This window comes from Sardina pilchardus, chromosome 12, assembly GCF_963854185.1.
Source record: "Sardina pilchardus chromosome 12, fSarPil1.1, whole genome shotgun sequence".
Taxonomy (NCBI): Eukaryota; Metazoa; Chordata; class Actinopteri; order Clupeiformes; family Clupeidae; genus Sardina; species Sardina pilchardus.
The window spans coordinates 26,146,801-26,165,209 of NC_085005.1; the positions used below are offsets into that span (position 1 = coordinate 26,146,801).

Sequence of the window (18,409 nt, forward strand, 5' to 3'; positions counted from 1 at the left end):
TCGTACCACGTGTATGAGCCTTGCTTGCTTGTGAATCTGACACTTGGACATGCTAACACCTTTCTCAGGGCTCAGCATTCTTACTCTCCGGGAAGTACCTGTGAAAGTACGGGGGAAAATGTGCGCAAAACAGTCTCACAGCCTTGCGTGCCGCTGTTGGCCGCCAGGCTCTCTTATCTCGGCGCCGACATACTTTGACAACACACGGGCGTTCTGACACACCGACTCAAAACTCAGTGTATGAGGTAGCCTTGCTTGCTTGTGAATCTGACACTTGGACATGCTAACACCTTTCTCCGGGCTCAGCATTCTTACTCTCCGGGAAGTGCCTGTGGCGCTGTGGCTTAGTTGGTTAAAGCGCCTGTCTAGTAAACAGGAGATCCTGAGTTCTAATCTCAGCAGTGCCTTCTATTGGACAAGTTGGACCATCTGAAAAAGAGGGTGACGTCAAAAGTAGCCTCTTGCTTCGTACCACGTGTATGAGGTGGCATAGCTTTTAAATCTGCCACTTGCACATTCTATGACTTTTCATGGTCTTCGGGCTCAGTAGTCTTACTCTCACGGCAGTGCCTGTGGCGCTGTGGCTTAGTTGGTTAAAGCGCCTGTCTAGTAAACAGGAGATCCTGAGTTCAAATCTCAGCAGTGCCTTCTATTGGACAAGTTGGACCATCCGAACAAGAGGATGACGTCAGACGCGTCCTCTTGCTTCTTGAAAGCTGCGTCATACCACGGGGGAAAATGTGCGCAAAACAGTCTCACAGCCTTGCGTGCCGCTGTTGGCCGCCAGGCTCTCTTATCTCCGCGCCGACATACTTTGACAACACACGGGCGTTCTGACACACCGACTCAAAACTCAGTGTATGAGGTAGCCTTGCTTGCTTGTGAATCTGACACTTGGACATGCTAACACCTTTCTCCGGGCTCAGCATTCTTACTCTCCGGGAAGTGCCTGTGGCGCTGTGGCTTAGTTGGTTAAAGCGCCTGTCTAGTAAACAGGAGATCCTGAGTTCGAATCTCAGCAGTGCCTTCTATTGGACAAGTTGGACCATCTGAAAAAGAAGGTGACGTCAAAAGTAGCCTCTTGCTTCGTACCACGTGTATGAGGTGGCATAGCTTTTAAATCTGCCACTTGCACATTCTATGACTTTTCATGGTCTTCGGGCTCAGTAGTCTTACTCTCACGGCAGTGCCTGTGGCGCTGTGGCTTAGTTGGTTAAAGCGCCTGTCTAGTAAACAGGAGATCCTGAGTTCGAATCTCAGCAGTGCCTTCTATTGGACAAGTTGGACCATCCGAACAAGAGGATGACGTCAGACGCGTCCTCTTGCTTCTTGAAAGCTGCGTCATACCACGGGGGAAAATGTGCGCAACACAGTCTCACAGCCTTGCGTGCCGCTGTTGGCCGCCAGGCTCTCTTATCTCCGCGCCGACATACTTTGACAACACACGGGCGTTCTGACACACCGACTCAAAACTCAGTGTTTGAGGTAGCCTTGCTTGCTTGTGAATCTGACACTTGGACATGCTAACACCTTTCTCCGGGCTCAGCATTCTTACTCTCCGGGAAGTGCCTGTGGCGCTGTGGCTTAGTTGGTTAAAGCGCCTGTCTAGTAAACAGGAGATCCTGAGTTCGAATCTCAGCAGTGCCTTCTATTGGACAAGTTGGACCATCTGAAAAAGAGGGTGACGTCAAAAGTAGCCTCTTGCTTCGTACCACGTGTATGAGGTGGCATAGCTTTTAAATCTGCCACTTGCACATTCTATGACTTTTCATGGTCTTCGGGCTCAGTAGTCTTACTCTCACGGCAGTGCCTGTGGCGCTGTGGCTTAGTTGGTTAAAGCGCCTGTCTAGTAAACAGGAGATCCTGAGTTCGAATCTCAGCAGTGCCTTCTATTGGACAAGTTGGACCATCCGAACAAGAGGATGACGTCAGACGCGTCCTCTTGCTTCTTGAAAGCTGCGTCATACCACGGGGGAAAATGTGCGCAAAACAGTCTCACAGCCTTGCGTGCCGCTGTTGGCCGCCAGGCTCTCTTATCTCGGCGCCGACATACTTTGACAACACACGGGCGTTCTGACACACCGACTCAAAACTCAGTGTATGAGGTAGCCTTGCTTGCTTGTGAATCTGACACTTGGACATGCTAACACCTTTCTCCGGGCTCAGCATTCTTACTCTCCAGGAAGTGCCTGTGGCGCTGTGGCTTAGTTGGTTAAAGCGCCTGTCTAGTAAACAGGAGATCCTGAGTTCGAATCTCAGCAGTGCCTTCTATTGGACAAGTTGGACCATCTGAAAAAGAGGGTGACGTCAAAAGTAGCCTCTTGCTTCGTACCACGTGTATGAGGTGGCATAGCTTTTAAATCTGCCACTTGCACATTCTATGACTTTTCATGGTCTTCGGGCTCAGTAGTCTTACTCTCACGGCAGTGCCTGTGGCGCTGTGGCTTAGTTGGTTAAAGCGCCTGTCTAGTAAACAGGAGATCCTGAGTTCGAATCTCAGCAGTGCCTTCTATTGGACAAGTTGGACCATCCGAACAAGAGGATGACGTCAGACGCGTCCTCTTGCTTCTTGAAAGCTGCGTCATACCACGGGGGAAAATGTGCGCAAAACAGTCTCACAGCCTTGCGTGCCGCTGTTGGCCGCCAGGCTCTCTTATCTCGGCGCCGACATACTTTGACAACACACGGGCGTTCTGACACACCGACTCAAAACTCAGTGTATGAGGTAGCCTTGCTTGCTTGTGAATCTGACACTTGGACATGCTAACACCTTTCTCCGGGCTCAGCATTCTTACTCTCCAGGAAGTGCCTGTGGCGCTGTGGCTTAGTTGGTTAAAGCGCCTGTCTAGTAAACAGGAGATCCTGAGTTCGAATCTCAGCAGTGCCTTCTATTGGACACGTTGGACCATCTGAAAAAGAGGGTGACGTCAAAAGTAGCCTCTTGCTTCGTACCACGTGTATGAGGTGGCATAGCTTTTAAATCTGCCACTTGCACATTCTATGACTTTTCATGGTCTTCGGGCTCAGTAATCTTAAGCTGGGCTCAAACTACACGACTATCGGCCCGATAATCGGCCGAAACCGGCCCTTACGACAATCGGTGGAATGTTCACTTCCCAGGAGGATCGTAAGCGATTGTCGGCCCCGTTTCCCTAGTCGTGAACGACGTTCTAAGATAGAATTTTACGGGTTCTGAGACTGCCCGATCGCAAATCGTAGATATCAAACATGTTTGATATTTACCACTGGAAATAGAATGTTGAGCAACGACGAGAGTTCTTTTGATAGGCCTACTGAACTCGAAGGAGAAAAAAATAAAAATGAAGTGGACAAACCAACTAGAAGTGCTTGTGGGAACAATATGAATGTTTGTACAACGCAACGGTTGGGCTCATCAGTAGGCTACACCCACCATCAAACACAAACACAAACAAACACACACACACACACACACACACACACACACACACACACGCCTGCATGTGTGCGTCTGTAGGCTATACGTCCCTTAAGGTATGTGTGTGTACACCAATGGACTTACCAACTATGCACAGTATCCCATTAGCTGCACGCCATCAGGCAAATCTACAACGTTATCAAAATTAACTTAATGCAGAGCTCTATCCACGCACACACATTTTGTTTGAGCAGGAGAGATTAGCACGCAGGCGCGCAACTAGGATACTTGTTTTCTTTTACCTGCTATCGTTACCAGCACACAATTAATGTGAAGCTATAATCACAACTCAATACTCAACTCATCATGGATATTATATCGCAAGTTCTTTTAAACAACGAAAACAGAAAGGATGGAGAATGGAGGCAGCAAAACTAGGCCTATTCCAGATGGACAAAACAGGTAGATAACTGTGCTTGTCGGAATTGACTAGCTGTTTAAAGCAAGACGTTAAAGATAACTTAGCTGTATAGGGTTGTCTGTGTAACGTTGTCCAAATGAGTCGGCCACTGTTAGCCTTTATTGTTGTATTAATTTATTGATTGCATGTGGATACTGTTATGTAGGCTACTTTTTTGCTGACCAATGCACGAACCTAAAACCGAGAAACGGACTTGTCCAGTAGGCTAATATTTTCCGGTGGGAGAGGTTGTTTGGGTGTGACTGTCACACACACACACACACACACACACACACACACACACACACACACACACACACACACACACACACACACACACCTTTAGCTCTCGCATGTGTGATTCAAGTTACATGTATGCTATTTGGGCGGACTGATTATAACTAGGCTCTCATTTACAGTGTTGCAAGACCAAATGTAATGCCAACACGCTGTAAAACGGCTAGGCCATAGCATGTAGCTTACATGCACGAAAGTTGAAACAATTTCACACGCATGCATAGAGTAGCCTACGTCAAGTTATCTGTTATGAAGCGGAGGGCATAGCCTAACATCTTCGCCTGTAGAGCATGGAATAATGTACTGCTGCTACAAGTAAAATTGAGCATCGTATGGCGATGATCAACACACAGCAAAAACTAGGCAGTCTGGCCATTAGGCTTACCTTTATAAGGTCCACTGAACGTTTTCCATTAAGTTCCACATTGGGCTAGCCTGCCTACTTTAACGCACCAGGCAACAGGCAAAATTACGAGCCTATGTAAAAGTATAGGTTATGTTATCACGAACAGCATCCAATTACTGTTCAGATGCCTACTGGCCTATTCCAAAAACTTAAATTTCCGTGAATTGATATTATATTTTCTCCATGCAAACCTGCACTGCGAAGCTCTCTGTTCACTGCTGTAGGTAGGATTTATTTATTATTTTTGGAGTGTGAAATTATGGGACGGTGGTAAGAAGTGGGGAAAGCTGCATGTGAGGAGTTCGCACTCTTGACAGGGAGATTTGCTGTAAAGTAAACTCTGTAACGTTATGGCCTAGTCATCGCGGCCAGCAAGATCACCCATTCTGTCAGACTTTGCTGCCTGCTCGTCGTCCTTAATGAAACCCTGCGAAATCATATTGGTCAGGAGCTCTTTTTCGCATGCGAAATTCCGCATCAAACAAACCGTTCCGAAAGTTTATTTCATTGCAACGAACTTGGGTGAACTAGATTGCAACTCTATCCCATTCAATGTTCCCCGTTTTTGGTGCTCCCAGCTTTGGGTCATGTTATCATTGTAATGCCATGAAGGCTATAGTCTACCGACTGAAGAACGTGTGGTGTGACATGCTTTCAGGAAAATGTACTGAGTTTTCATCTCACACGTCATCACGGAATATAGCCTACGTAACAAGTCAATCGCAGGAAAAATCTTGTAATCGTGCAGAACAGTCGTGTAGTGTGAGCATGTTTACGATTGGAGACACGATAATCGGTTGCGATTCTCTTTATGTGTGCGCTGCAACCCGACGTCAAAATCGCATACGATTTTTAAATCGTGTAGTTTGAGCCCAGCTTTACTCTCACGGCAGTGCCTGTGGCGCTGTGGCTTAGTTGGTTAAAGCGCCTGTCTAGTAAACAGGAGATCCTGAGTTCGAATCTCAGCAGTGCCTTCTATTGGACAAGTTGGACCATCCGAACAAGAGGATGACGTCAGACGCGTCCTCTTGCTTCTTGAAAGCTGCGTCATACCACGGGGGAAAATGTGCGCAAAACAGTCTCACAGCCTTGCGTGCCGCTGTTGGCCGCCAGGCTCTCTTATCTCGGCGCCGACATACTTTGACAACACACGGGCGTTCTGACACACCGACTCAAAACTCAGTGTATGAGGTAGCCTTGCTTGCTTGTGAATCTGACACTTGGACATGCTAACACCTTTCTCCGGGCTCAGCATTCTTACTCTCCGGGAAGTGCCTGTGGCGCTGTGGCTTAGTTGCTTAAAGCGCCTGTCTAGTAAACAGGAGATCCTGAGTTCGAATCTCAGCAGTGCCTTCTATTGGACAAGTTGGACCATCTGAAAAAGAGGGTGACGTCAAAAGTAGCCTCTTGCTTCGTACCACGTGTATGAGGTGGCATAGCTTTTAAATCTGCCACTTGCACATTCTATGACTTTTCATGGTCTTCGGGCTCAGTAGTCTTACTCTCACGGCAGTGCCTGTGGCGCTGTGGCTTAGTTGGTTAAAGCGCCTGTCTAGTAAACAGGAGATCCTGAGTTCGAATCTCAGCAGTGCCTTCTATTGGACAAGTTGGACCATCCGAACAAGAGGATGACGTCAGACGCGTCCTCTTGCTTCTTGAAAGCTGCGTCATACCACGGGGGAAAATGTGCGCAAAACAGTCTCACAGCCTTGCGTGCCGCTGTTGGCCGCCAGGCTCTCTTATCTCGGCGCCGACATACTTTGACAACACACGGGCGTTCTGACACACCGACTCAAAACTCAGTGTATGAGGTAGCCTTGCTTGCTTGTGAATCTGACACTTGGACATGCTAACACCTTTCTCCGGGCTCAGCATTCTTACTCTCCGGGAAGTGCCTGTGGCGCTGTGGCTTAGTTGGTTAAAGCGCCTGTCTAGTAAACAGGAGATCCTGAGTTCGAATCTCAGCAGTGCCTTCTATTGGACAAGTTGGACCATCTGAAAAAGAGGGTGACGTCAAAAGTAGCCTCTTGCTTCGTACCACGTGTATGAGGTGGCATAGCTTTTAAATCTGCCACTTGCACATTCTATGACTTTTCATGGTCTTCGGGCACAGTAATCTTACTCTCACGGCAGTGCCTGTGGCGCTGTGGCTTAGTTGGTTAAAGCGCCTGTCTAGTAAACAGGAGATCCTGAGTTCGAATCTCAGCAGTGCCTTCTATTGGACAAGTTGGACCATCCGAACAAGAGGATGACGTCAGACGCGTCCTATTGCTTCTTGAAAGCTGCGTCATACCACGGGGGAAAATTTGCGCAACACAGTCTCACAGCCTTGCGTGCCGCTGTTGGCCGCCAGGCTCTCTTATCTCCGCGCCGACATACTTTGACAACACACGGGCGTTCTGACACACCGACTCAAAACTCAGTGTTTGAGGTAGCCTTGCTTGCTTGTGAATCTGACACTTGGACATGCTAACACCTTTCTCCGGGCTCAGCATTCTTACTCTCCGGGAAGTGCCTGTGGCGCTGTGGCTTAGTTGGTTAAAGCGCCTGTCTAGTAAACAGGAGATCCTGAGTTCGAATCTCAGCAGTGCCTTCTATTGGACAAGTTGGACCATCTGAAAAAGAGGGTGACGTCAAAAGTAGCCTCTTGCTTCGTACCACGTGTATGAGGTGGCATAGCTTTTAAATCTGCCACTTGCACATTCTATGACTTTTCATGGTCTTCGGGCTCAGTAATCTTACTCTCACAGCAGTGCCTGTGGCGCTGTGGCTTAGTTGGTTAAAGCGCCTGTCTAGTAAACAGGAGATCCTGAGTTCGAATCTCAGCAGTGCCTTCTATTGGACAAGTTGGACCATCCGAACAAGAGGATGACGTCAGACGCGTCCTCTTGCTTCTTGAAAGCTGCGTCATACCACGGGGGAAAATGTGCGCAAAACAGTCTCACAGCCTTGCGTGCCGCTGTTGGCCGCCAGGCTCTCTTATCTCGGCGCCGACATACTTTGACAACACACGGGCGTTCTGACACACCGACTCAAAACTCAGTGTATGAGGTAGCCTTGCTTGCTTGTGAATCTGACACTTGGACATGCTAACACCTTTCTCCGGGCTCAGCATTCTTACTCTCCGGGAAGTGCCTGTGGCGCTGTGGCTTAGTTGGTTAAAGCGCCTGTCTAGTAAACATGAGATCCTGAGTTCGAATCTCAGCAGTGCCTTCTATTGGACAAGTTGGACCATCTGAAAAAGAGGGTGACGTCAAAAGTAGCCTCTTGCTTCGTACCACGTGTATGAGGTGGCATAGCTTTTAAATCTGCCACTTGCACATTCTATGACTTTTCATGGTCTTCGGGCTCAGTAATCTTACTCTCACGGCAGTGCCTGTGGCGCTGTGGCTTAGTTGGTTAAAGCGCCTGTCTAGTAAACAGGAGATCCTGAGTTCGAATCTCAGCAGTGCCTTCTATTGGACAAGTTGGACCATCCGAACAAGAGGATGACGTCAGACGCGTCCTCTTGCTTCTTGAAAGCTGCGTCATACCACGGGGGAAAATGTGCGCAAAACAGTCTCACAGCCTTGCGTGCCGCTGTTGGCCGCCAGGCTCTCTTATCTCGGCGCCGACATACTTTGACAACACACGGGCGTTCTGACACACCGACTCAAAACTCAGTGTATGAGGTAGCCTTGCTTGCTTGTGAATCTGACACTTGGACATGCTAACACCTTTCTCCGGGCTCAGCATTCTTACTCTCCGGGAAGTGCCTGTGGCGCTGTGGCTTAGTTGGTTAAAGCGCCTGTCTAGTAAACAGGAGATCCTGAGTTCGAATCTCAGCAGTGCCTTCTATTGGACAAGTTGGACCATCTGAAAAAGAGGGTGACGTCAAAAGTAGCCTCTTGCTTCGTACCACGTGTATGAGGTGGCATAGCTTTTAAATCTGCCACTTGCACATTCTATGACTTTTCATGGTCTTCGGGCACAGTAATCTTACTCTCACGGCAGTGCCTGTGGCGCTGTGGCATAGTTGGTTAAAGCGCCTGTCTAGTAAACAGGAGATCCTGAGTTCGAATCTCAGCAGTGCCTTCTATTGGACAAGTTGGACCATCCGAACAAGAGGATGACGTCAGACGCGTCCTATTGCTTCTTGAAAGCTGCGTCATACCACGGGGGAAAATTTGCGCAACACAGTCTCACAGCCTTGCGTGCCGCTGTTGGCCGCCAGGCTCTCTTATCTCCGCGCCGACATACTTTGACAACACACGGGCGTTCTGACACACCGACTCAAAACTCAGTGTTTGAGGTAGCCTTGCTTGCTTGTGAATCTGACACTTGGACATGCTAACACCTTTCTCCGGGCTCAGCATTCTTACTCTCCGGGAAGTGCCTGTGGCGCTGTGGCTTAGTTGGTTAAAGCGCCTGTCTAGTAAAAGGAGATCCTGAGTTCGAATCTCAGCAGTGCCTTCTATTGGACAAGTTGGACCATCTGAAAAAGAGGGTGACGTCAAAAGTAGCCTCTTGCTTCGTACCACGTGTATGAGGTGGCATAGCTTTTAAATCTGCCACTTGCACATTCTATGACTTTTCATGGTCTTCGGGCTCAGTAGTCTTACTCTCACGGCAGTGCCTGTGGCGCTGTGGCTTAGTTGGTTAAAGCGCCTGTCTAGTAAACAGGAGATCCTGAGTTCGAATCTCAGCAGTGCCTTCTATTGGACAAGTTGGACCATCCGAACAAGAGGATGACGTCAGACGCGTCCTCTTGCTTCTTGAAAGCTGCGTCATACCACGGGGGAAAATGTGCGCAAAACAGTCTCACAGCCTTGCGTGCCGCTGTTGGCCGCCAGGCTCTCTTATCTCGGCGCCGACATACTTTGACAACACACGGGCGTTCTGACACACCGACTCAAAACTCAGTGTATGAGGTAGCCTTGCTTGCTTGTGAATCTGACACTTGGACATGCTAACACCTTTCTCCGGGCTCAGCATTCTTACTCTCCGGGAAGTGCCTGTGGCGCTGTGGCTTAGTTGGTTAAAGCGCCTGTCTAGTAAACATGAGATCCTGAGTTCAAATCTCAGCAGTGCCTTCTATTGGACAAGTTGGACCATCTGAAAAAGAGGGTGACGTCAAAAGTAGCCTCTTGCTTCGTACCACGTGTATGAGGTGGCATAGCTTTTAAATCTGCCACTTGCACATTCTATGACTTTTCATGTTCTTCGGGCTCAGTAATCTTACTCTCACGGCAGTGCCTGTGGCGCTGTGGCTTAGTTGGTTAAAGCGCCTGTCTAGTAAACAGGAGATCCTGAGTTCGAATCTCAGCAGTGCCTTCTATTGGACAAGTTGGACCATCCGAACAAGAGGATGACGTCAGACGCGTCCTCTTGCTTCTTGAAAGCTGCGTCATACCACGGGGGAAAATGTGCGCAAAACAGTCTCACAGCCTTGCGTGCCGCTGTTGGCCGCCAGGCTCTCTTATCTCGGCGCCGACATACTTTGACAACACACGGGCGTTCTGACACACCGACTCAAAACTCAGTGTATGAGGTAGCCTTGCTTGCTTGTGAATCTGACACTTGGACATGCTAACACCTTTCTCCGGGCTCAGCATTCTTACTCTCCGGGAAGTGCCTGTGGCGCTGTGGCTTAGTTGGTTAAAGCGCCTGTCTAGTAAACATGAGATCCTGAGTTCGAATCTCAGCAGTGCCTTCTATTGGACAAGTTGGACCATCTGAAAAAGAGGGTGACGTCAAAAGTAGCCTCTTGCTTCGTACCACGTGTATGAGGTGGCATAGCTTTTAAATCTGCCACTTGCACATTCTATGACTTTTCATGGTCTTCGGGCTCAGTAATCTTACTCTCACGGCAGTGCCTGTGGCGCTGTGGCTTAGTTGGTTAAAGCGCCTGTCTAGTAAACAGGAGATCCTGAGTTCGAATCTCAGCAGTGCCTTCTATTGGACAAGTTGGACCATCCGAACAAGAGGATGACGTCAGACGCGTCCTCTTGCTTCTTGAAAGCTGCGTCATACCACGGGGGAAAATGTGCGCAAAACAGTCTCACAGCCTTGCGTGCCGCTGTTGGCCGCCAGGCTCTCTTATCTCGGCGCCGACATACTTTGACAACACACGGGCGTTCTGACACACCGACTCAAAACTCAGTGTATGAGGTAGCCTTGCTTGCTTGTGAATCTGACACTTGGACATGCTAACACCTTTCTCCGGGCTCAGCATTCTTACTCTCCGGGAAGTGCCTGTGGCGCTGTGGCTTAGTTGGTTAAAGCGCCTGTCTAGTAAACAGGAGATCCTGAGTTCGAATCTCAGCAGTGCCTTCTATTGGACAAGTTGGACCATCTGAAAAAGAGGGTGACGTCAAAAGTAGCCTCTTGCTTCGTACCACGTGTATGAGGTGGCATAGCTTTTAAATCTGCCACTTGCACATTCTATGACTTTTCATGGTCTTCGGGCTCAGTAATCTTACTCTCACGGCAGTGCCTGTGGCGCTGTGGCTTAGTTGGTTAAAGCGCCTGTCTAGTAAACAGGAGATCCTGAGTTCGAATCTCAGCAGTGCCTTCTATTGCACAAGTTGGACCATCCGAACAAGAGGATGACGTCAGACGCGTCCTCTTGCTTCTTGAAAGCTGCGTCATACCACGGGGGAAAATGTGCGCAAAACAGTCTCACAGCCTTGCGTGCCGCTGTTGGCCGCCAGGCTCTCTTATCTCGGCGCCGACATACTTTGACAACACACGGGCGTTCTGACACACCGACTCAAAACTCAGTGTATGAGGTAGCCTTGCTTGCTTGTGAATCTGACACTTGGACATGCTAACACCTTTCTCCGGGCTCAGCATTCTTACTCTCCGGGAAGTGCCTGTGGCGCTGTGGCTTAGTTGGTTAAAGCGCCTGTCTAGTAAACAGGAGATCCTGAGTTCGAATCTCAGCAGTGCCTTCTATTGGACAAGTTGGACCATCTGAAAAAGAGGGTGACGTCAAAAGTAGCCTCTTGCTTCGTACCACGTGTATGAGGTGGCATAGCTTTTAAATCTGCCACTTGCACATTCTATGACTTTTCATGGTCTTCGGGCTCAGTAGTCTTACTCTCACGGCAGTGCCTGTGGCGCTGTGGCTTAGTTGGTTAAAGCGCCTGTCTAGTAAACAGGAGATCCTGAGTTCGAATCTCAGCAGTGCCTTCTATTGGACAAGTTGGACCATCCGAACAAGAGGATGACGTCAGACGTGTCCTCTTGCTTCTTGAAAGCTGCGTCATACCACGGGGGAAAATGTGCGCAAAACAGTCTCACAGCCTTGCGTGCCGCTGTTGGCCGCCAGGCTCTCTTATCTCGGCGCCGACATACTTTGACAACACACGGGCGTTCTGACACACCGACTCAAAACTCAGTGTATGAGGTAGCCTTGCTTGCTTGTGAATCTGACACTTGGACATGCTAACACCTTTCTCCGGGCTCAGCATTCTTACTCTCCGGGAAGTGCCTGTGGCGCTGTGGCTTAGTTGGTTAAAGCGCCTGTCTAGTAAACAGGAGATCCTGAGTTCGAATCTCAGCAGTGCCTTCTATTGGACAAGTTGGACCATCTGAAAAAGAGGGTGACGTCAAAAGTAGCCTCTTGCTTCGTACCACGTGTATGAGGTGGCATAGCTTTTAAATCTGCCACTTGCACATTCTATGACTTTTCATGGTCTTCGGGCTCAGTAGTCTTACTCTCACGGCAGTGCCTGTGGCGCTGTGGCTTAGTTGGTTAAAGCGCCTGTCTAGTAAACAGGAGAACCTAGAGTTCGAATCTCAGCAGTGCCTTCTATTGGACAAGTTGGACCATCCGAACAAGAGGATGACGTCAGACGCGTCCTCTTGCTTCTTGAAAGCTGCGTCATACCACGGGGGAAAATGTGCGCAAAACAGTCTCACAGCCTTGCGTGCCGCTGTTGGCCGCCAGGCTCTCTTATCTCCGCGCCGACATACTTTGACAACACACGGGCGTTCTGACACACCGACTCAAAACTCAGTGTATGAGGTAGCCTTGCTTGCTTGTGAATCTGACACTTGGACATGCTAACACCTTTCTCCGGGCTCAGCATTCTTACTCTCCGGGAAGTGCCTGTGGCGCTGTGGCTTAGTTGGTTAAAGCGCCTGTCTAGTAAACAGGAGATCCTGAGTTCGAATCTCAGCAGTGCCTTCTATTGGACAAGTTGGACCATCTGAAAAAGAGGGTGACGTCAAAAGTAGCCTCTTGCTTCGTACCACGTGTATGAGGTGGCATAGCTTTTAAATCTGCCACTTGCACATTCTATGACTTTTCATGGTCTTCGGGCACAGTAATCTTACTCTCACGGCAGTGCCTCTGGCGCTGTGGCTTAGTTGGTTAAAGCGCCTGTCTAGTAAACAGGAGATCCTGAGTTCGAATCTCAGCAGTGCCTTCTATTGGACAAGTTGGACCATCCGAACAAGAGGATGACGTCAGACGCGTCCTATTGCTTCTTGAAAGCTGCGTCATACCACGGGGGAAAATGTGCGCAACACAGTCTCACAGCCTTGCGTGCCGCTGTTGGCCGTCAGGCTCTCTTATCTCCGCGCCGACATACTTTGACAACACACGGGCGTTCTGACACACCGACTCAAAACTCAGTGTTTGAGGTAGCCTTGCTTGCTTGTGAATCTGACACTTGGACATGCTAACACCTTTCTCCGGGCTCAGCATTCTTACACTCCGGGAAGTGCCTGTGGCGCTGTGGCTTAGTTGGTTAAAGCGCCTGTCTAGTAAACAGGAGATCCTGAGTTCGAATCTCAGCAGTGCCTTCTATTGGACAAGTTGGACCATCTGAAAAAGAGGGTGACGTCAAAAGTAGCCTCTTGCTTCGTACCACGTGTATGAGGTGGCATAGCTTTTAAATCTGCCACTTGCACATTCTATGACTTTTCATGGTCTTCGGGCTCAGTAATCTTACTCTCACGGCAGTGCCTGTGGCGCTGTGGCATAGTTGGTTAAAGCGCCTGTCTAGTAAACAGGAGATCCTGAGTTCGAATCTCAGCAGTGCCTTCTATTGGACAAGTTGGACCATCCGAACAAGAGGATGACGTCAGACGCGTCCTCTTGCTTCTTGAAAGCTGCGTCATACCACGGGGGAAAATGTGCGCAAAACAGTCTCACAGCCTTGCGTGCCGCTGTTGGCCGCCAGGCTCTCTTATCTCGGCGCCGACATACTTTGACAACACACGGGCGTTCTGACACACCGACTCAAAACTCAGTGTATGAGGTAGCCTTGCTTGCTTGTGAATCTGACACTTGGACATGCTAACACCTTTCTCCGGGCTCAGCATTCTTACTCTCCGGGAAGTGCCTGTGGCGCTGTGGCTTAGTTGGTTAAAGCGCCTGTTTAGTAAACAGGAGATCCTGAGTTCGAATCTCAGCAGTGCCTTCTATTGGACAAGTTGGACCATCTGAAAAAGAGGGTGACGTCAAAAGTAGCCTCTTGCTTCGTACCACGTGTATGAGGTGGCATAGCTTTTAAATCTGCCACTTGCACATTCTATGACTTTTCATGGTCTTCGGGCTCAGTAATCTTACTCTCACGGCAGTGCCTGTGGCGCTGTGGCTTAGTTGGTTAAAGCGCCTGTCTAGTAAACAGGAGATCCTGAGTTCGAATCTCAGCAGTGCCTTCTATTGGACAAGTTGGACCATCCGAACAAGAGGATGACGTCAGACGTGTCCTCTTGCTTCTTGAAAGCTGCGTCATACCACGGGGGAAAATGTGCGCAAAACAGTCTCACAGCCTTGCGTGTCGCTGTTGGCCGCCAGGCTCTCTTATCTCGGCGCCGACATACTTTGACAACACACGGGCGTTCTGACACACCGACTCAAAACTCAGTGTATGAGGTAGCCTTGCTTGCTTGTGAATCTGACACTTGGACATGCTAACACCTTTCTTCGGGCTCAGCATTCTTACTCTCCGGGAAGTGCCTGTGGCGCTGTGGCTTAGTTGGTTAAAGCGCCTGTCTAGTAAACAGGAGATCCTGAGTTCGAATCTCAGCAGTGCCTTCTATTGGATAAGTTGGACCATCTGAAAAAGAGGGTGACGTCAAAAGTAGCCTCTTGCTTCGTACCACGTGTATGAGGTGGCATAGCTTTTAAATCTGCCACTTGCAGTCTATGACTTTTCATGGTCTTCGGGCTCAGTAATCTTACTCTCACGGCATTGCCTGTGGCGCTGTGGCTTAGTTGGTTAAAGCGCCTGTCTAGTAAACAGGAGATCCTGAGTTCGAATCTCAGCAGTGCCTTCTATTGGACAAGTTGGACCATCCGAACAAGAGGATGACGTCAGACGCGTCCTCTTGCTTCTTGAAAGCTGCGTCATACCACGGGGGAAAATGTGCGCAAAACAGTCTCACAGCCTTGCGTGCCGCTGTTGGCCGCCAGGCTCTCTTATCTCGGCGCCGACATACTTTGACAACACACGGGCGTTCTGACACACCGACTCAAAACTCAGTGTATGAGGTAGCCTTGCTTGCTTGTGAATCTGACACTTGGACATGCTAACACCTTTCTCCGGGCTCAGCATTCTTACTCTCCGGGAAGTGCCTGTGGCGCTGTGGCTTAGTTGGTTAAAGCGCCTGTCTAGTAAACAGGAGATCCTGAGTTCGAATCTCAGCAGTGCCTTCTATTGGACAAGTTGGACCATCTGAAAAAGAGGGTGACGTCAAAAGTAGCCTCTTGCTTCGTACCACGTGTATGAGGTGGCATAGCTTTTAAATCTGCCATTTGCACATTCTATGACTTTTCATGGTCTTCGGGCTCAGTAGACTCTCACGGCAGTGCCTGTGGCGCTGTGGCTTAGTTGGTTAAAGCGCCTGTCTAGTAAACAGGAGATCCTGAGTTCGACTCTCAGCAGTGCCTTCTATTGGACAAGTTGGACCATCCGAACAAGAGGATGATGTCAGACGCGTCCTCTTGCTTCTTGAAAGCTGCGTCATACCACGGGGGAAAATGTGCGCAAAACAGTCTCACAGCCTTGCGTGCCGCTGTTGGCCGCCAGGCTCTCTTATCTCGGCGCCGACATACTTTGACAACACACGGGCGTTCTGACACACCGACTCAAAACTCAGTGTATGAGGTAGCCTTGCTTGCTTGTGAATCTGACACTTGGACATGCTAACACCTTTCTCCGGGCTCAGCATTCTTACTCTCCGGGAAGTGCCTGTGGCGCTGTGGCTTAGTTGGTTAAAGCGCCTGTCTAGTAAACAGGAGATCCTGAGTTCGAATCTCAGCAGTGCCTTCTATTGGACAAGTTGGACCATCTGAAAAAGAGGGTGACGTCAAAAGTAGCCTCTTGCTTCGTACCACGTGTATGAGGTGGCATAGCTTTTAAATCTGCCACTTGCACATTCTATGACTTTTCATGGTCTTCGGGCTCAGTAGTCTTACTCTCACGGCAGTGCCTGTGGCGCTGTGGCTTAGTTGGTTAAAGCGCCTGTCTAGTAAACAGGAGATCCTGAGTTCGAATCTCAGCAGTGCCTTCTATTGGACAAGTTGGACCATCTGAAAAAGAGGGTGACGTCAAAAGTAGCCTCTTGCTTCGTACCACGTGTATGAGGTGGCATAGCTTTTTAATCTGCCACTTGCACATTCTATGACTTTTCATGGTCTTCGGGCTCAGTAGTCTTACTCTCACGGCAGTGCCTGTGGCGCTGTGGCTTAGTTGGTTAAAGCGCCTGTCTAGTAAACAGGAGATCCTGAGTTCGAATCTCAGCAGTGCCTTCTATTGGACAAGTTGGACCATCCGAACAAGAGGATGACGTCAGACGTGTCCTCTTGCTTCTTGAAAGCTGCGTCATACCACGGGGGAAAATGTGCGCAAAACAGTCTCACAGCCTTGCGTGCCGCTGTTGGCCGCCAGGCTCTCTTATCTCGGCGCCGACATACTTTGACAACACACGGGCGTTCTGACACACCGACTCAAAACTCTGTGTATGAGGTAGCCTTGCTTGCTTGTGAATCTGACACTTGGACATGCTAACACCTTTCTCCGGGCTCAGCATTCTTACTCTCCGGGAAGTGCCTGTGGCGCTGTGGCTTAGTTGGTTAAAGCGCCTGTCTAGTAAACAGGAGATCCTGAGTTCGAATCTCAGCAGTGCCTTCTATTGGACCAGTTGGACCATCTGAAAAAGAGGGTGACGTCAAAAGTAGCCTCTTGCTTCGTACCACGTGTATGAGGTGGCATAGCTTTTAAATCTGCCACTTGCACATTCTATGACTTTTCATGGTCTTCGGGCTCAGTAGTCTTACTCTCACGGCAGTGCCTGTGGCGCTGTGGCTTAGTTGGTTAAAGCGCCTGTCTAGTAAACAGGAGATCCTGAGTTCGAATCTCAGCAGTGCCTTCTATTGGACAAGTTGGACCATCTGAAAAAGAGGGTGACGTCAAAAGTAGCCTCTTGCTTCGTACCACGTGTATGAGGTGGCATAGCTTTTAAATCTGCCACTTGCACATTCTATGACTTTTCATGGTCTTCGGGCTCAGTAGTCTTAAGGCGCGAGTATGGTCGTGCGTCTGCGTCACGCGCACGCGGCACTGGTGAGCGCGTGACGAGAATTGCGTCATTTTTACGGCATGCGTCGCGTCTTTGAGTCGACCAAAATTTAAGACCGCGCGTCTCTTTCACGCGTAGACTGCGCATGTGTGAAACGGAACTGCTGTAAACACGCCCCTCCAGTAGGTGGAGCACGTACAGAAACAACGCTTAAAACGCAGCAAACAGAGACAGAAGAACACTTGTTTGGTTACTATAACAACGATGGATGCAGCAAAGGACGAACGACTGGCAGAGGAGGTGAGGAGATACCCTCACCTGTACGACCCTTCCCTGCGGGAGTACAAGGACACTTTCCGGTGTCAGAACTCCTGGAGGGAAATTGCACAGACGCTAGGGAAGGATGAGCAGACTTGTCGCCAGCGATGGAAAGTTTTGCGCGACAAATTTGTCAAAGCAAAGAAAAAGGCAAAGGGAAGGAGTGGTGCTGCCGGTGACAGTGTCAGCAGAGCCCCTGTTCTTGCACAGCTTGGTTGGCTATCGAGTTGCGTGAAACACCGCCACACAGAGTCAAACGTGCCACCTTTGGTAAGTGAATTTTCAAAACTTCAGTTGTTTATTTATTTGTTTAGGCTACATGGATCTGTCTGATAATGTTGGAATACAACAAATCGTCAGTTGTTAAGATATTGTGTCTCATACATTTTATTTTATTTTATTTTTAGAACGACAGTGTCACCCTGGACACCACGCTCGACACCACACTCGAGACCACGCTCGAGACCACGCTTGACCCCGGTCCTTCGGCTGCAAGCTCCCCTGAGACCGATGAGCCAGTGCCACTGTCCACTGACACAGATTCGCCGACTCCCGCTTCTGAATCAGCGTCGCAAAGAAAGAAAAGGAAGCGGGAACAACCGATGTCGGCGGTGCAAGTGGCGTTGACCAAGCGCCTCGAGAGGATCGATGCCAGTCTGATGAACGAGGAGAGGTCATTCACAGACGACATTGGCAAGACGCTGTCGATGATACCGATGAGGCAAAGAGGACGCTGCAAGATCGAGGTGATGCAGGTGGTCCAGAAGTGGTACGACGAGAGCCATCCAGAAGAACAGTAGCCTATGTCTACAATATGTCTACAAGTCATCCTTGTACTGTAAAGCATTTTTTCATTGCACTGCTAGTTTCACATTTATTTAATTAAAAGCATGTTTATATTTCACATCTGTTGCCATTCCATTCATTAGTCCGTGCGAAGTGAGAGAACAGATAAGCTCTGGGGCCTCGCCTGTTTAAAGAACATGACCTATATAGGATAATTATAAAAGGA

At 49.3% G+C, this 18,409-nt stretch overlaps 46 non-coding genes across 46 annotated transcripts; all 46 read left to right on the forward strand.

The window, feature by feature from the left end:
- The first annotated feature begins 333 nt into the window (after positions 1 to 333).
- Positions 334 to 407, forward strand: trnat-agu (transfer RNA threonine (anticodon AGU)). The gene has a single exon. It is a non-coding gene; the product is annotated as a tRNA-Thr (tRNA).
- Positions 408 to 574: 167 nt separating this feature from the next.
- On the forward strand, positions 575 to 648 carry trnat-agu (transfer RNA threonine (anticodon AGU)). The gene has a single exon. It is a non-coding gene; the product is annotated as a tRNA-Thr (tRNA).
- Positions 649 to 953: 305 nt separating this feature from the next.
- Positions 954 to 1,027, forward strand: trnat-agu (transfer RNA threonine (anticodon AGU)). The gene has a single exon. It is a non-coding gene; the product is annotated as a tRNA-Thr (tRNA).
- A 167-nt stretch (positions 1,028 to 1,194) lies between these two features.
- On the forward strand, positions 1,195 to 1,268 carry trnat-agu (transfer RNA threonine (anticodon AGU)). Its single transcript has one exon. It is a non-coding gene; the product is annotated as a tRNA-Thr (tRNA).
- Positions 1,269 to 1,573: 305 nt separating this feature from the next.
- trnat-agu (transfer RNA threonine (anticodon AGU)) lies at positions 1,574 to 1,647 on the forward strand. Its single transcript has one exon. It is a non-coding gene; the product is annotated as a tRNA-Thr (tRNA).
- Positions 1,648 to 1,814: 167 nt separating this feature from the next.
- Positions 1,815 to 1,888, forward strand: trnat-agu (transfer RNA threonine (anticodon AGU)). Its single transcript has one exon. It is a non-coding gene; the product is annotated as a tRNA-Thr (tRNA).
- Positions 1,889 to 2,193: 305 nt separating this feature from the next.
- Positions 2,194 to 2,267, forward strand: trnat-agu (transfer RNA threonine (anticodon AGU)). Its single transcript has one exon. It is a non-coding gene; the product is annotated as a tRNA-Thr (tRNA).
- A 167-nt stretch (positions 2,268 to 2,434) lies between these two features.
- Positions 2,435 to 2,508, forward strand: trnat-agu (transfer RNA threonine (anticodon AGU)). Its single transcript has one exon. It is a non-coding gene; the product is annotated as a tRNA-Thr (tRNA).
- Positions 2,509 to 2,813: 305 nt separating this feature from the next.
- trnat-agu (transfer RNA threonine (anticodon AGU)) lies at positions 2,814 to 2,887 on the forward strand. The gene has a single exon. It is a non-coding gene; the product is annotated as a tRNA-Thr (tRNA).
- A 2,573-nt stretch (positions 2,888 to 5,460) lies between these two features.
- Positions 5,461 to 5,534, forward strand: trnat-agu (transfer RNA threonine (anticodon AGU)). The gene has a single exon. It is a non-coding gene; the product is annotated as a tRNA-Thr (tRNA).
- A 305-nt stretch (positions 5,535 to 5,839) lies between these two features.
- Positions 5,840 to 5,913, forward strand: trnat-agu (transfer RNA threonine (anticodon AGU)). Its single transcript has one exon. It is a non-coding gene; the product is annotated as a tRNA-Thr (tRNA).
- A 167-nt stretch (positions 5,914 to 6,080) lies between these two features.
- trnat-agu (transfer RNA threonine (anticodon AGU)) lies at positions 6,081 to 6,154 on the forward strand. The gene has a single exon. It is a non-coding gene; the product is annotated as a tRNA-Thr (tRNA).
- A 305-nt stretch (positions 6,155 to 6,459) lies between these two features.
- Positions 6,460 to 6,533, forward strand: trnat-agu (transfer RNA threonine (anticodon AGU)). Its single transcript has one exon. It is a non-coding gene; the product is annotated as a tRNA-Thr (tRNA).
- A 167-nt stretch (positions 6,534 to 6,700) lies between these two features.
- On the forward strand, positions 6,701 to 6,774 carry trnat-agu (transfer RNA threonine (anticodon AGU)). The gene has a single exon. It is a non-coding gene; the product is annotated as a tRNA-Thr (tRNA).
- Positions 6,775 to 7,079: 305 nt separating this feature from the next.
- On the forward strand, positions 7,080 to 7,153 carry trnat-agu (transfer RNA threonine (anticodon AGU)). Its single transcript has one exon. It is a non-coding gene; the product is annotated as a tRNA-Thr (tRNA).
- A 167-nt stretch (positions 7,154 to 7,320) lies between these two features.
- Positions 7,321 to 7,394, forward strand: trnat-agu (transfer RNA threonine (anticodon AGU)). Its single transcript has one exon. It is a non-coding gene; the product is annotated as a tRNA-Thr (tRNA).
- A 305-nt stretch (positions 7,395 to 7,699) lies between these two features.
- On the forward strand, positions 7,700 to 7,773 carry trnat-agu (transfer RNA threonine (anticodon AGU)). The gene has a single exon. It is a non-coding gene; the product is annotated as a tRNA-Thr (tRNA).
- Positions 7,774 to 7,940: 167 nt separating this feature from the next.
- On the forward strand, positions 7,941 to 8,014 carry trnat-agu (transfer RNA threonine (anticodon AGU)). Its single transcript has one exon. It is a non-coding gene; the product is annotated as a tRNA-Thr (tRNA).
- A 305-nt stretch (positions 8,015 to 8,319) lies between these two features.
- Positions 8,320 to 8,393, forward strand: trnat-agu (transfer RNA threonine (anticodon AGU)). Its single transcript has one exon. It is a non-coding gene; the product is annotated as a tRNA-Thr (tRNA).
- Positions 8,394 to 8,560: 167 nt separating this feature from the next.
- On the forward strand, positions 8,561 to 8,634 carry trnat-agu (transfer RNA threonine (anticodon AGU)). Its single transcript has one exon. It is a non-coding gene; the product is annotated as a tRNA-Thr (tRNA).
- Positions 8,635 to 9,179: 545 nt separating this feature from the next.
- Positions 9,180 to 9,253, forward strand: trnat-agu (transfer RNA threonine (anticodon AGU)). The gene has a single exon. It is a non-coding gene; the product is annotated as a tRNA-Thr (tRNA).
- A 305-nt stretch (positions 9,254 to 9,558) lies between these two features.
- trnat-agu (transfer RNA threonine (anticodon AGU)) lies at positions 9,559 to 9,632 on the forward strand. Its single transcript has one exon. It is a non-coding gene; the product is annotated as a tRNA-Thr (tRNA).
- Positions 9,633 to 9,799: 167 nt separating this feature from the next.
- trnat-agu (transfer RNA threonine (anticodon AGU)) lies at positions 9,800 to 9,873 on the forward strand. The gene has a single exon. It is a non-coding gene; the product is annotated as a tRNA-Thr (tRNA).
- Positions 9,874 to 10,178: 305 nt separating this feature from the next.
- On the forward strand, positions 10,179 to 10,252 carry trnat-agu (transfer RNA threonine (anticodon AGU)). The gene has a single exon. It is a non-coding gene; the product is annotated as a tRNA-Thr (tRNA).
- A 167-nt stretch (positions 10,253 to 10,419) lies between these two features.
- trnat-agu (transfer RNA threonine (anticodon AGU)) lies at positions 10,420 to 10,493 on the forward strand. Its single transcript has one exon. It is a non-coding gene; the product is annotated as a tRNA-Thr (tRNA).
- Positions 10,494 to 10,798: 305 nt separating this feature from the next.
- On the forward strand, positions 10,799 to 10,872 carry trnat-agu (transfer RNA threonine (anticodon AGU)). The gene has a single exon. It is a non-coding gene; the product is annotated as a tRNA-Thr (tRNA).
- A 167-nt stretch (positions 10,873 to 11,039) lies between these two features.
- Positions 11,040 to 11,113, forward strand: trnat-agu (transfer RNA threonine (anticodon AGU)). The gene has a single exon. It is a non-coding gene; the product is annotated as a tRNA-Thr (tRNA).
- Positions 11,114 to 11,418: 305 nt separating this feature from the next.
- Positions 11,419 to 11,492, forward strand: trnat-agu (transfer RNA threonine (anticodon AGU)). Its single transcript has one exon. It is a non-coding gene; the product is annotated as a tRNA-Thr (tRNA).
- Positions 11,493 to 11,659: 167 nt separating this feature from the next.
- On the forward strand, positions 11,660 to 11,733 carry trnat-agu (transfer RNA threonine (anticodon AGU)). Its single transcript has one exon. It is a non-coding gene; the product is annotated as a tRNA-Thr (tRNA).
- A 305-nt stretch (positions 11,734 to 12,038) lies between these two features.
- Positions 12,039 to 12,112, forward strand: trnat-agu (transfer RNA threonine (anticodon AGU)). Its single transcript has one exon. It is a non-coding gene; the product is annotated as a tRNA-Thr (tRNA).
- Positions 12,113 to 12,279: 167 nt separating this feature from the next.
- On the forward strand, positions 12,280 to 12,354 carry trnat-agu (transfer RNA threonine (anticodon AGU)). Its single transcript has one exon. It is a non-coding gene; the product is annotated as a tRNA-Thr (tRNA).
- A 305-nt stretch (positions 12,355 to 12,659) lies between these two features.
- trnat-agu (transfer RNA threonine (anticodon AGU)) lies at positions 12,660 to 12,733 on the forward strand. Its single transcript has one exon. It is a non-coding gene; the product is annotated as a tRNA-Thr (tRNA).
- A 167-nt stretch (positions 12,734 to 12,900) lies between these two features.
- On the forward strand, positions 12,901 to 12,974 carry trnat-agu (transfer RNA threonine (anticodon AGU)). The gene has a single exon. It is a non-coding gene; the product is annotated as a tRNA-Thr (tRNA).
- Positions 12,975 to 13,279: 305 nt separating this feature from the next.
- trnat-agu (transfer RNA threonine (anticodon AGU)) lies at positions 13,280 to 13,353 on the forward strand. The gene has a single exon. It is a non-coding gene; the product is annotated as a tRNA-Thr (tRNA).
- Positions 13,354 to 13,520: 167 nt separating this feature from the next.
- trnat-agu (transfer RNA threonine (anticodon AGU)) lies at positions 13,521 to 13,594 on the forward strand. The gene has a single exon. It is a non-coding gene; the product is annotated as a tRNA-Thr (tRNA).
- Positions 13,595 to 13,899: 305 nt separating this feature from the next.
- On the forward strand, positions 13,900 to 13,973 carry trnat-agu (transfer RNA threonine (anticodon AGU)). The gene has a single exon. It is a non-coding gene; the product is annotated as a tRNA-Thr (tRNA).
- A 167-nt stretch (positions 13,974 to 14,140) lies between these two features.
- trnat-agu (transfer RNA threonine (anticodon AGU)) lies at positions 14,141 to 14,214 on the forward strand. Its single transcript has one exon. It is a non-coding gene; the product is annotated as a tRNA-Thr (tRNA).
- A 305-nt stretch (positions 14,215 to 14,519) lies between these two features.
- trnat-agu (transfer RNA threonine (anticodon AGU)) lies at positions 14,520 to 14,593 on the forward strand. Its single transcript has one exon. It is a non-coding gene; the product is annotated as a tRNA-Thr (tRNA).
- A 165-nt stretch (positions 14,594 to 14,758) lies between these two features.
- trnat-agu (transfer RNA threonine (anticodon AGU)) lies at positions 14,759 to 14,832 on the forward strand. The gene has a single exon. It is a non-coding gene; the product is annotated as a tRNA-Thr (tRNA).
- A 305-nt stretch (positions 14,833 to 15,137) lies between these two features.
- trnat-agu (transfer RNA threonine (anticodon AGU)) lies at positions 15,138 to 15,211 on the forward strand. Its single transcript has one exon. It is a non-coding gene; the product is annotated as a tRNA-Thr (tRNA).
- Positions 15,212 to 15,374: 163 nt separating this feature from the next.
- On the forward strand, positions 15,375 to 15,448 carry trnat-agu (transfer RNA threonine (anticodon AGU)). Its single transcript has one exon. It is a non-coding gene; the product is annotated as a tRNA-Thr (tRNA).
- A 305-nt stretch (positions 15,449 to 15,753) lies between these two features.
- trnat-agu (transfer RNA threonine (anticodon AGU)) lies at positions 15,754 to 15,827 on the forward strand. The gene has a single exon. It is a non-coding gene; the product is annotated as a tRNA-Thr (tRNA).
- A 167-nt stretch (positions 15,828 to 15,994) lies between these two features.
- trnat-agu (transfer RNA threonine (anticodon AGU)) lies at positions 15,995 to 16,068 on the forward strand. Its single transcript has one exon. It is a non-coding gene; the product is annotated as a tRNA-Thr (tRNA).
- Positions 16,069 to 16,235: 167 nt separating this feature from the next.
- trnat-agu (transfer RNA threonine (anticodon AGU)) lies at positions 16,236 to 16,309 on the forward strand. The gene has a single exon. It is a non-coding gene; the product is annotated as a tRNA-Thr (tRNA).
- A 305-nt stretch (positions 16,310 to 16,614) lies between these two features.
- Positions 16,615 to 16,688, forward strand: trnat-agu (transfer RNA threonine (anticodon AGU)). Its single transcript has one exon. It is a non-coding gene; the product is annotated as a tRNA-Thr (tRNA).
- Positions 16,689 to 16,855: 167 nt separating this feature from the next.
- On the forward strand, positions 16,856 to 16,929 carry trnat-agu (transfer RNA threonine (anticodon AGU)). The gene has a single exon. It is a non-coding gene; the product is annotated as a tRNA-Thr (tRNA).
- Positions 16,930 to 18,409: the final 1,480 nt, after the last annotated feature.